This window comes from Trichoplusia ni, assembly GCF_003590095.1.
Source record: "Trichoplusia ni isolate ovarian cell line Hi5 chromosome 7 unlocalized genomic scaffold, tn1 tig00003493_group6, whole genome shotgun sequence".
Lineage (NCBI taxonomy): Eukaryota > Metazoa > Arthropoda > Insecta > Lepidoptera > Noctuidae > Trichoplusia > Trichoplusia ni.
In genome coordinates, this window is record NW_020799645.1 from 415 (window position 1) to 13964 (window position 13550).

At 36.4% G+C, this 13550-nt stretch overlaps 1 pseudogene; it reads left to right on the forward strand.

The window, feature by feature from the left end:
- The first annotated feature begins 722 nt into the window (after nucleotides 1-722).
- On the forward strand, nucleotides 723-13540 carry LOC113506258 (annotated as a pseudogene).
- The last annotated feature ends 10 nt before the right edge of the window (nucleotides 13541-13550 follow it).

Below are 13550 nucleotides of genomic sequence, written 5' to 3' on the forward strand. Positions count from 1 at the left end.
AAGTTTTCAACTACGCAACAGGTATTATTTAATTAGATCACTAATTTCTTTCAACGTCATTTAAGACCGCTTCTTATTCATAAAATCATTTGAAGATTATAATAAGTCGTAACTATGTAATAGACACTCACACATGCATAACGATTGTCCTGTAAGTGGTGTAGGTACCAACGACCAAATACCAACGGAGTGTGGGTGATAGGGGCAACTATTTTTTAACAAGAGCACTAAAATTATTCTCTCAGGTCTTATAGGGTTAAAGTTGTGATATTGTGATTATTTTAAATAAAGCAGTGAAATGAAATAATTGAATATTTAGTTTTGTTGTTTTGGTGGATAATTCCGTTTCTGATTTCCATAGCGAAGTCAAGATACTAAATGAATTGAATCGAAAATTAATCTAAAATTATCTTCCACTGATCACGTCCGGATGCTCCAGAGAAATGAATGTGTGAAACTTAAGTTCCATTTTCGAGAGTCAAAAACTTAATGATCCTTTTATTTTAAGGCGTTTAAAACACTATTCAGCTAATCTGTTGAACTAAACTAAAAATATTGCTTAAATCGATTTGACACCACTGTATTTGACTTGCTCATATAAAGTAATGGACACGATCGGCACATTTAAACCTCCCAAGATAGATAACTAATCGACTTTTGCTTATCAAAATTATCTTGCAATCAAAGACAAAAAAGGGGTATAAATAAGCAGAGCTTGAGTTTTAGAAACAACTACAAGTTCAGTACCTGTAAAATGAAATTGGCTCTGGCTTTATTGGCTCTGACCGCGGTCACATCCGCGAGGAACATCAACCTCGAAGATGTCATCGATCTCGAGGACATCACTGCGTACGGTTACTTGACTAAAATCGGTCAGCCGTTATTGGAAAGGATTCGTAAAGCTGAGGAAGAGGAAGATGTTCAGTCCAGAATCGTCGGTGGTTCGACATCGTCCCTAGGACAGTTCCCTTACCAGGTATGGTGTTACTTTGTTTTATTAGTATATGTCTTGATCGTAATATATCTGTCCATTGAATGATTTTATTAAAATTCCATTACTCTTCGTACAGGCTGGACTTGTCATTACCTTACCATCCGGTCAGGCTGTGTGTGGTGGTTCTTTGCTCAACAACAGACGTGTACTTACCGCCGCCCATTGCTGGTTTGATGGTAGGAACCAGGCCAGACAATTCACAGTTGTACTTGGATCCGTCCGTCTGTTCTCTGGTGGTACCAGGCAGACTACTAGTAACGTGGTCATGCACGGAAGCTGGAACCCGACTCTTATTCGCAACGACATTGCCCTCATCAACTTGCCGAGCAACGTAGGTTTTAACAGTAAGTATTGAAAAAAAAAACATTTAACCACATCGTTTGATTAAAATGGTTCGTACACAATTTTTGTGTCGTCGAATGAGATGTCGAAGCAATTGTCCGTCTAGCAACTACACAACACAAAACTTCTTTGCTCTACTTACAGATAACATTCGTCCTATTGCTCTGCCTTCTGGTTCTCAGCTTAATGAAAACTTTGCCGGAAGCAACGCCGTTGCATCTGGATTTGGTCTAACCAGAGACGGTAAGGAGTTTTATTTCTTAGTCAGATTAATTGTCGTGTTGTATTGTAAGTTTGACTACATTGTTCTCATCCACAGGTGGTAGCATTTCCAGCAGCCAGTCCCTGAGCCACGTAACGCTTCCAGTGATCACCAACAACGTGTGTCGCAGCTCTTTGATAATTATTCAGTCTTCCAATATTTGCACCAGCGGCGCCAACGGCAGGAGCACTTGCAGCGGTGACTCTGGTGGTCCCCTCGTTATTACCAGAAACAACAATCCTCTTTTGGTAAGAAACTTAAAATCTTAGTTGATTATTAATTCATCATCATCATCAACCGATATTCATCTACTGCTGGAGATAGGCCTCCCCAATTGCACGCCTTCGATATTTATTTTCTTCTGCGAGTTTTATGCATCTATGTTTATTAATTAATTTCAACTTAATATAAGATATGAACAATGGTCTTAATGAATGCGGCGTTGCACGTTGTCTACTTTTCTGCCAACTATTTTGTTTTGTTTAAAAGGTAGATTCTCAAGTCAATTCTCACTCTCATTCCGTTAAGTGGATTTTAGAAACATTTTTATATAATTATGTACGTGGATATTATGTAGGATTTCTGCGCTAGGTTTATGCCAACCAATGCCGAAGTTTTACAATTTTCTTGTGTTTCTACAGATTGGTGTGACTTCCTTCGGATCTGACCGCGGTTGTCAGGTTGGTTCCCCTGCCGCCTATGCTCGAGTTACCTCGTTCGTCTCCTGGATCAACAGCCGCCTTTGAAGTGTTACAAAATATCTGTGAAATGAAAAACAATATTAAAATAATTATGGCATCCGATTTAATGTTATTTTTACTTCTCCCACTCTTCAGGATGATTCAATGATGTCAAATCGAATATCTCAATGTTTTGGGGTTTAGTAGCTCAATGGTAAACAACAAAAAAATTTGTATCACACTTGCTAATAGTAAATATCGCTCACGAAATTGTTTTGTTTAAAAATCAAAGAAGAAATAGCCGCTACGTCAACTCATATTTAAGGGCTTTGGATGAGTCCGAAACTGGTTAGGCTATGTTGATGAACAGGCGTAAACTTATTGAATAAATGATTCCGAATCTGCCACACAAAAGTTATAATATACAATAATATATATATTATAAACAAAACTTTGTGACTTTAATGGAAAAAAATACACAGTAGTGGTGATAAAAAAGGGGACAAGTGCGAGTTGAACTCGCGTGAAGAGGGTTCCGTACGATGTTACCTATCATGTTTTTGGAGTTAAAAAATACGTTCTCCTACACATTCCACCTGCAAATGTAAGTTGGTACGCACAATATTGAGTGATTTACAATGTTATTTTAATATCAATGACTTCTTATAGGTTTTCCTAGAATCTATAAGGAGAAAACTAATTTCTGTATTTTCTTCAAAATTTTAGGTTCAGTAGTTTCGGAGATAAGTGGGGGGAATGGTCAATTTTCGTCTATTTTCTTGAATAACTTGGAAACTATTTATTTTAAAATTACAAAAAAATATATTTAAGATCTTCTCAACAAGACCTTTCATTTGATATGCCACACGATGCAGTTTTCAATTATTTTTTAAAATTTTCCCCTTCCCCCCAAAAATGACCCCCCATATTCAGATTTCATCTGCTCACGTCACACCTCTGTGTTTGGGTCACAGGAATTGATATGTGTACCAAATTTCAACTTAATCGGTTTTATAGATTCGGAGATAATTGACTGTAAGCGACGGACGGACAGACACACGAGTGATCCTATAAGGGTTCCGTTTTTGTATTCAGACGTACGGAACCCTAAAAAATGGTCTGTTTAAACACGATTAAAGTACATTGTCATTCGTTTGCTTGCTATGCACCATAAAACGTAAAACGAATGTATGAACAAACTTTAGTTCACATTTCGATTGTTAATAAGCTTGCTTAAATTATTTTAGTAGTATAAGTATCCCAAATTGAATGTCGACCGCTGTTGCTGACGCTTGTAAAGTCGAGGAGAAGGTTAAGGTAAAGGTCTCTTCTTCTACATCTCTCAATCGTCTCTACCAAAATCCATCGATTCATATTCAGTACTTGAATTATATCATTAGTCCACCGCCTCATTGGCCAAAAAAAAATTTTTATGGGTCACTCCATCTTGAGATCTTAATGGTTTATTTTTTGTCAGTGTATCTTGAGACGTGCGACATATCTGCCCACTTTATTTTTCTGTGAGATCGTGGCTAAGAGCGTCTGGTAGCTTAATGTTTTGTTTTATAATCACGTTCTCTACTTTTGGAATGTTCATTAAGTTCAAAATGTTAGAGCGTCTGGACGGTTGGTTTTTTGTCTAATAATCACATTCTCTTTGAATCTTCATTAATCACTGAACAGAATGCTAATGAACGATGCATGGCATTTGCATTCCTAAAAATGGGTTAAGAGAATTTAAATTAGAAATATTTTTTTACGGATTTTTTCAATTAGAAATTCTTTCTAAGGGCTGCTCTGCTTTTTAAATTTATAGTCAGCGGAACAGATGTCTTTTGTTTAAAGACGATATTTTTACATTTTGTGACTTTTTAATTTTCAATGTTAATATAAAAAATGTAAAAATACATTTAAAATTCATCCGGCTACGTCAGCTGTGTCATTTCAGGTGGTACCGCTTTTTGAATCAAGCTGGACTCCAACTGGCAAGAACCTCCGTAGGTGTGGGTCGAGGCTCGTGGCTACCATAGGCACATACGAGACAATTATTAACGAGGCCATCTCACACATGATTACTCGTCAGTGAAATCCAAATACATACACATTTATATTTTTTTTGCCATTTCTTTCCCATTTCAGGGTAATTATGGATAATTGATTACAACGGAAAATTTATAAAAAATATTTTATTTATGTTACCAATCATCAGATATCTCATTAAACTGTTCTATAAAAATGCATAAAAATCAAGATTTTTTTTCATAGAAATTATCTCAGTTTGGTTGCGTATTTTTAATATTTAGAATAACTCCATATCCTACATGGCTTAGTGCCATCAATCATTAAGTATACACCAGTCATTATGAAACAATTAAATTATTTATTTTATCCTTATCTTTTAAAGACAGATCGTCAATAATTAATGCAATAAAAACCCAGAATCGGAAGCGATAAATTAATAAACGTAGATATTATATTAGACTTCAAATATTGTCAAAGGGAAAATCCAGAAATTAGTCGGATAAAGTATTGCTTTTGTATTCGTGGGTTCGTTAATCCACTCTTCTTTAAACACGACACCTATCAGTATATTATTTAAATATAGAGTAGGTACTTTTCTATAGGCCCGAGAATCAATGGCGGAATGAATTAAACGCATATAGATGTCGTGGACTAGAGTATGTATGCGTTTTTGAAGCGCATACATACTCTAGTCCAGGATGGATGGATGGATTAGATATTTCAAAATAATGATTTATTTTATGCTAGCTGGCCCGCGGCTACCCGCTTCAAATCAAAAATGATCCGACGGGAATATGAAATCGAGATTATGTATTGTATCCTTACTATTACTAATATTAAATTGTGAAAGTGTGGATGTTTGGATATTTGTTGCTCAATCACGCAAAAGCGGTTGGACTGATTTGGATGAAATTTGGTTTGCATATAGCCATTCACATAAAAAAGAAAAAAGGGTACCTTTTATCCCCATTTATTAAATAGTTCCCTAAGGGAAAGTTGGAAAGGTGTGTAAAAGCTATAAGATCACTAAGGGGATGTATTCCCATGGAAACGGGGATCACCGAACGCTGTAAACTGAAGTCCATTCCTCGAAAAAAATCATACATAGCTCCACATATTAACACCATGAACTACGTCAAACTGCAACAGCCTTTTGGCTCGCTCCTTCCATTTCAATGCTAGTGATGAAATTGTATTACAGACAGGTTGAAGATCTTTTTAGAAGGTTAGTTACAGCTGTCACCAACCAGTACTTGGTTCATTCATACAAAGACTGTGAATCACAAAATTTATCATTAAAGCCTCAAATAGAGAAAAACAAAAGAGTCAATACGAGATTGCGTTTCCACAACAAGCTTTCCTAAGTTACCGATAAAGAAAATTCATTCTCTTATTGAGTAAGTCGAAACAATACAGAAAAATGTGAAGATGAGAAGAAAATAAAGCAGGCAAAATTAAACAGCAACCCATCTGTTACCTCGATTACTACAAAAACGAATGAAAAACGAAGATGGATGAAGATACATCATTATGTAGAAGTTTTCAACTACGCAACAGGTATTATTTAATTAGATCACTAATTTCTTTCAACGTCATTTGAGACCGCTTCTTATTCATAAAATCATTTGAAGATTATAATAAGTCGTAACTATGTAATAGACACTCACACATGCATAACGGATTGTCCTGTAAGTGGTGTAGGTGCCAACGACCAAATACCAACGGAGTGTGGGTGATAGGGGCAACTATTATTTAACAAGAGCACTAAAATTATTCTCTCAGGTCTTATAGGGTTAAAGTTGTGATATTGTGATTATTTTAAATAAAGCAGTGAAATGAAATAATTGAATATTTAGTTTTGTTGTTTTGGTGGATAATTCCGTTTCTGATTTCCATAGCGAAGTCAAGATACTAAATGAATTGAATCGAAAATTAATCTAAAATTATTTTCCACTGATCACGTCCGGATGCTTCAGAGAAATGAATGTGTGAAACTTAAGTTCCATTTTCGAGAGTCAAAAACTTAATGATCCTTTTATTTTAAGGCGTTTAAAACACTATTCAGCTAATCTGTTGAACTAAACTAAAAATATTGCTTAAATCGATTTGACACCACTGTATTTGACTTGCTCATATAAAGTAATGGACACGATCGGCACATTTAAACCTCCCAAGATAGATAACTAATCGACTTTTGCTTATCAAAATTATCTTGCAATCAAAGACAAAAAAGGGGTATAAATAAGCAGAGCTTGAGTTTTAGAAACAACTACAAGTTCAGTACCTGTAAAATGAAATTGGCTCTGGCTTTATTGGCTCTGACCGCGGTCACATCCGCGAGGAACATCAACCTCGAAGATGTCATCGATCTCGAGGACATCACTGCGTACGGTTACTTGACTAAAATCGGTCAGCCGTTATTGGAAAGGATTCGTAAAGCTGAGGAAGAGGAAGATGTTCAGTCCAGAATCGTCGGTGGTTCGACATCGTCCCTAGGACAGTTCCCTTACCAGGTATGGTGTTACTTTGTTTTATTAGTATATGTCTTGATCGTAATATATCTGTCCATTGAATGATTTTATTAAAATTCCATTACTCTTCGTACAGGCTGGACTTGTCATTACCTTACCATCCGGTCAGGCTGTGTGTGGTGGTTCTTTGCTCAACAACAGACGTGTACTTACCGCCGCCCATTGCTGGTTTGATGGTAGGAACCAGGCCAGACAATTCACAGTTGTACTTGGATCCGTCCGTCTGTTCTCTGGTGGTACCAGGCAGACTACTAGTAACGTGGTCATGCACGGAAGCTGGAACCCGACTCTTATTCGCAACGACATTGCCCTCATCAACTTGCCGAGCAACGTAGGTTTTAACAGTAAGTATTGAAAAAAAAAAACATTTAACCACATCGTTTGATTAAAATGGTTCGTACACAATTTTTGTGTCGTCGAATGAAATGTCGAAGCAATTGTCCGTCTAGCAACTACACAACACAAAACTTCTTTGCTCTACTTACAGATAACATTCGTCCTATTGCTCTGCCTTCTGGTTCTCAGCTTAATGAAAACTTTGCCGGAAGCAACGCCGTTGCATCTGGATTTGGTCTAACCAGAGACGGTAAGGAGTTTTATTTCTTAGTCAGATTAATTGTAGTTTGTATTGTAAGTTTGACTACATTGTTCTCATCCACAGGTGGCAGCATTTCCAGCAGCCAGTCCCTGAGCCACGTAACGCTTCCAGTGATCACCAACAACGTGTGCGCAGCTCTTTCATAATTATTCAGTCTTCCAATATTTGCACCAGCGGCGCCAACGGCAGGAGCACTTGCAGCGGTGACTCTGGTGGTCCCCTCGTTATTACCAGAAACAACAATCCTCTTTTGGTAAGAAACTTAAAATCTTAGTTGATTATTAATTCATCATCATCATCAACCGATATTCATCTACTGCTGGAGATAGGCCTCCCCAATTGCACGCCTTCGATATTTATTTTCTTCTGCGAGTTTTATGCATCTATGTTTATTAATTAATTTCAACTTAATATAAGATATGAACAATGGTCTTAATGAATGCGGCGTTGCACGTTGTCTACTTTTCTGCCAACTATTTTGTTTTGTTTAAAAGGTAGATTCTCAAGTCAATTCTCACTCTCATTCCGTTAAGTGGATTTTAGAAACATTTTTATATAATTATGTACGTGGATATTATGTAGGATTTCTGCGCTAGGTTTATGCCAACCAATGCCGAAGTTTTACAATTTTCTTGTGTTTCTACAGATTGGTGTGACTTCCTTCGGATCTGACCGCGGTTGTCAGGTTGGTTCCCCTGCCGCCTATGCTCGAGTTACCTCGTTCGTCTCCTGGATCAACAGCCGCCTTTGAAGTGTTACAAAATATCTGTGAAATGAAAAACAATATTAAAATAATTATGGCATCCGATTTAATGTTATTTTTACTTCTCCCACTCTTCAGGATGATTCAATGATGTCAAATCGAATATCTCAATGTTTTGGGGTTTAGTAGCTCAATGGTAAACAACAAAAAAATTTGTATCACACTTGCTAATAGTAAATATCGCTCACGAAATTGTTTTGTTTAAAAATCAAAGAAGAAATAGCCGCTACGTCAACTCATATTTAAGGGCTTTGGATGAGTCCGAAACTGGTTAGGCTATGTTGATGAACAGGCGTAAACTTATTGAATAAATGATTCCGAATCTGCCACACAAAAGTTATAATATACAATAATATATATATTATAAACAAAACTTTGTGACTTTAATGGAAAAAAATACACAGTAGTGGTGATAAAAAAGGGGACAAGTGCGAGTTGAACTCGCGTGAAGAGGGTTCCGTACGATGTTACCTATCATGTTTTTGGAGTTAAAAAATACGTTCTCCTACACATTCCACCTGCAAATGTAAGTTGGTACGCACAATATTGAGTGATTTACAATGTTATTTTAATATCAATGACTTCTTATAGGTTTTCCTAGAATCTATAAGGAGAAAACTAATTTCTGTATTTTCTTCAAAATTTTAGGTTCAGTAGTTTCGGAGATAAGTGGGGGGAATGGTCAATTTTCGTCTATTTTCTTGAATAACTTGGAAACTATTTATTTTAAAATTACAAAAAAATATATTTAAGATCTTCTCAACAAGACCTTTCATTTGATATGCCACACGATGCAGTTTTCAATTATTTTTTAAAATTTTCCCCTTCCCCCCAAAAATGACCCCCCATATTCAGATTTCATCTGCTCACGTCACACCTCTGTGTTTGGGTCACAGGAATTGATATGTGTACCAAATTTCAACTTAATCGGTTTTATAGATTCGGAGATAATTGACTGTAAGCGACGGACGGACAGACACACGAGTGATCCTATAAGGGTTCCGTTTTTGTATTCAGACGTACGGAACCCTAAAAAATGGTCTGTTTAAACACGATTAAAGTACATTGTCATTCGTTTGCTTGCTATGCACCATAAAACGTAAAACGAATGTATGAACAAACTTTAGTTCACATTTCGATTGTTAATAAGCTTGCTTAAATTATTTTAGTAGTATAAGTATCCCAAATTGAATGTCGACCGCTGTTGCTGACGCTTGTAAAGTCGAGGAGAAGGTTAAGGTAAAGGTCTCTTCTTCTACATCTCTCAATCGTCTCTACCAAAATCCATCGATTCATATTCAGTACTTGAATTATATCATTAGTCCACCGCCTCATTGGCCAAAAAAAAATTTTTATGGGTCACTCCATCTTGAGATCTTAATGGTTTATTTTTTGTCAGTGTATCTTGAGACGTGCGACATATCTGCCCACTTTATTTTTCTGTGAGATCGTGGCTAAGAGCGTCTGGTAGCTTAATGTTTTGTTTTATAATCACGTTCTCTACTTTTGGAATGTTCATTAAGTTCAAAATGTTAGAGCGTCTGGACGGTTGGTTTTTGTCTAATAATCACATTCTCTTTGAATCTTCATTAATCACTGAACAGAATGCTAATGAACGATGCATGGCATTTGCATTCCTAAAAATGGGTTAAGAGAATTTAAATTAGAAATATTTTTTACGGATTTTTTCAAATTAGAAATTCTTTCTAAGGGCTGCTCTGCTTTTTAAATTTATAGTCAGCGGAACAGATGTCTTTTGTTTAAAGACATATTTTTACATTTTGTGACTTTTTAATTTTCAATGTTAATATAAAAAATGTAAAAATACATTTAAAATTCATCCGGCTACGTCAGCTGTGTCATTTCAGGGGTACCGCTTTTTTGAATCAAGCTGGACTCCAACTGGCAAGAACCTCCGTAGGTGTGGGTCGAGGCTCGTGGCTACCATAGGCACATACGAGACAATTATTAACGAGGCCATCTCACACATGATTACTCGTCAGTGAAATCCAAATACATACACATTTATATTTTTTTTGCCATTTCTTTCCCATTTCAGGGTAATTATGGATAATTGATTACAACGGAAAATTTATAAAAAATATTTTATTTATGTTACCAATCATCAGATATCTCATTAAACTGTTCTATAAAAATGCATAAAAATCAAGATTTTTTTTCATAGAAATTATCTCAGTTTGGTTGCGTATTTTTAATATTTAGAATAACTCCATATCCTACATGGCTTAGTGCCATCAATCATTAAGTATACACCAGTCATTATGAAACAATTAAATTATTTATTTTATCCTTATCTTTTAAAGACAGATCGTCAATAATTAATGCAATAAAAACCCAGAATCGGAAGCGATAAATTAATAAACGTAGATATTATATTAGACTTCAAATATTGTCAAAGGGAAAATCCAGAAATTAGTCGGATAAAGTATTGCTTTTGTATTCGTGGGTTCGTTAATCCACTCTTCTTTAAACACGACACCTATCAGTATATTATTTAAATATAGAGTAGGTACTTTTCTATAGGCCCGAGAATCAATGGCGGAATGAATTAAACGCATATAGATGTCGTGGACTAGAGTATGTATGCGTTTTTGAAGCGCATACATACTCTAGTCCAGGATGGATGGATGGATTAGATATTTCAAAATAATGATTTATTTTATGCTAGCTGGCCCGCGGCTACCCGCTTCAAATCAAAAATGATCCGACGGGAATATGAAATCGAGATTATGTATTGTATCCTTACTATTACTAATATTAAATTGTGAAAGTGTGGATGTTTGGATATTTGTTGCTCAATCACGCAAAAGCGGTTGGACTGATTTGGATGAAATTTGGTTTGCATATAGCCATTCACATAAAAAAAAAAAAGGGTACCTTTTATCCCCATTTATTAAATAGTTCCCTAAGGGAAAGTTGGAAAGGTGTGTAAAAGCTATAAGATCACTAAGGGGATGTATTCCCATGGAAACGGGGATCACCGAACGCTGTAAACTGAAGTCCATTCCTCGAAAAAAATCATACATAGCTCCACATATTAACACCATGAACTACGTCAAACTGCAACAGCCTTTTGGCTCGCTCCTTCCATTTCAATGCTAGTGATGAAATTGTATTACAGACAGGTTGAAGATCTTTTTAGAAGGTTAGTTACAGCTGTCACCAACCAGTACTTGGTTCATTCATACAAAGACTGTGAATCACAAAATTTATCATTAAAGCCTCAAATAGAGAAAAACAAAAGAGTCAATACGAGATTGCGTTTCCACAACAAGCTTTCCTAAGTTACCGATAAAGAAAATTCATTCTCTTATTGAGTAAGTCGAAACAATACAGAAAAATGTGAAGATGAGAAGAAAATAAAGCAGGCAAAATTAAACAGCAACCCATCTGTTACCTCGATTACTACAAAAACGAATGAAAAACGAAGATGGATGAAGATACATCATTATGTAGAAGTTTTCAACTACGCAACAGGTATTATTTAATTAGATCACTAATTTCTTTCAACGTCATTTGAGACCGCTTCTTATTCATAAAATCATTTGAAGATTATAATAAGTCGTAACTATGTAATAGACACTCACACATGCATAACGGATTGTCCTGTAAGTGGTGTAGGTGCCAACGACCAAATACCAACGGAGTGTGGGTGATAGGGGCAACTATTATTTAACAAGAGCACTAAAATTATTCTCTCAGGTCTTATAGGGTTAAAGTTGTGATATTGTGATTATTTTAAATAAAGCAGTGAAATGAAATAATTGAATATTTAGTTTTGTTGTTTTGGTGGATAATTCCGTTTCTGATTTCCATAGCGAAGTCAAGATACTAAATGAATTGAATCGAAAATTAATCTAAAATTATTTTCCACTGATCACGTCCGGATGCTTCAGAGAAATGAATGTGTGAAACTTAAGTTCCATTTTCGAGAGTCAAAAACTTAATGATCCTTTTATTTTAAGGCGTTTAAAACACTATTCAGCTAATCTGTTGAACTAAACTAAAAATATTGCTTAAATCGATTTGACACCACTGTATTTGACTTGCTCATATAAAGTAATGGACACGATCGGCACATTTAAACCTCCCAAGATAGATAACTAATCGACTTTTGCTTATCAAAATTATCTTGCAATCAAAGACAAAAAAGGGGTATAAATAAGCAGAGCTTGAGTTTTAGAAACAACTACAAGTTCAGTACCTGTAAAATGAAATTGGCTCTGGCTTTATTGGCTCTGACCGCGGTCACATCCGCGAGGAACATCAACCTCGAAGATGTCATCGATCTCGAGGACATCACTGCGTACGGTTACTTGACTAAAATCGGTCAGCCGTTATTGGAAAGGATTCGTAAAGCTGAGGAAGAGGAAGATGTTCAGTCCAGAATCGTCGGTGGTTCGACATCGTCCCTAGGACAGTTCCCTTACCAGGTATGGTGTTACTTTGTTTTATTAGTATATGTCTTGATCGTAATATATCTGTCCATTGAATGATTTTATTAAAATTCCATTACTCTTCGTACAGGCTGGACTTGTCATTACCTTACCATCCGGTCAGGCTGTGTGTGGTGGTTCTTTGCTCAACAACAGACGTGTACTTACCGCCGCCCATTGCTGGTTTGATGGTAGGAACCAGGCCAGACAATTCACAGTTGTACTTGGATCCGTCCGTCTGTTCTCTGGTGGTACCAGGCAGACTACTAGTAACGTGGTCATGCACGGAAGCTGGAACCCGACTCTTATTCGCAACGACATTGCCCTCATCAACTTGCCGAGCAACGTAGGTTTTAACAGTAAGTATTGAAAAAAAAAAACATTTAACCACATCGTTTGATTAAAATGGTTCGTACACAATTTTTGTGTCGTCGAATGAAATGTCGAAGCAATTGTCCGTCTAGCAACTACACAACACAAAACTTCTTTGCTCTACTTACAGATAACATTCGTCCTATTGCTCTGCCTTCTGGTTCTCAGCTTAATGAAAACTTTGCCGGAAGCAACGCCGTTGCATCTGGATTTGGTCTAACCAGAGACGGTAAGGAGTTTTTTTCTTAGTCAGATTAATTGTAGTTTGTATTGTAAGTTTGACTACATTGTTCTCATCCACAGGTGGCAGCATTTCCAGCAGCCAGTCCCTGAGCCACGTAACGCTTCCAGTGATCACCAACAACGTGTGTCGCGCAGCTCTTTCATAATTATTCAGTCTTCCAATATTTGCACCAGCGGCGCCAACGGCAGGAGCACTTGCAGCGGTGACTCTGGTGGTTCCCTCGTTATTACCAGAAACAACAATCCTCTTTTGGTAAGAAACTTAAAATCTTAGACCTTAATACTT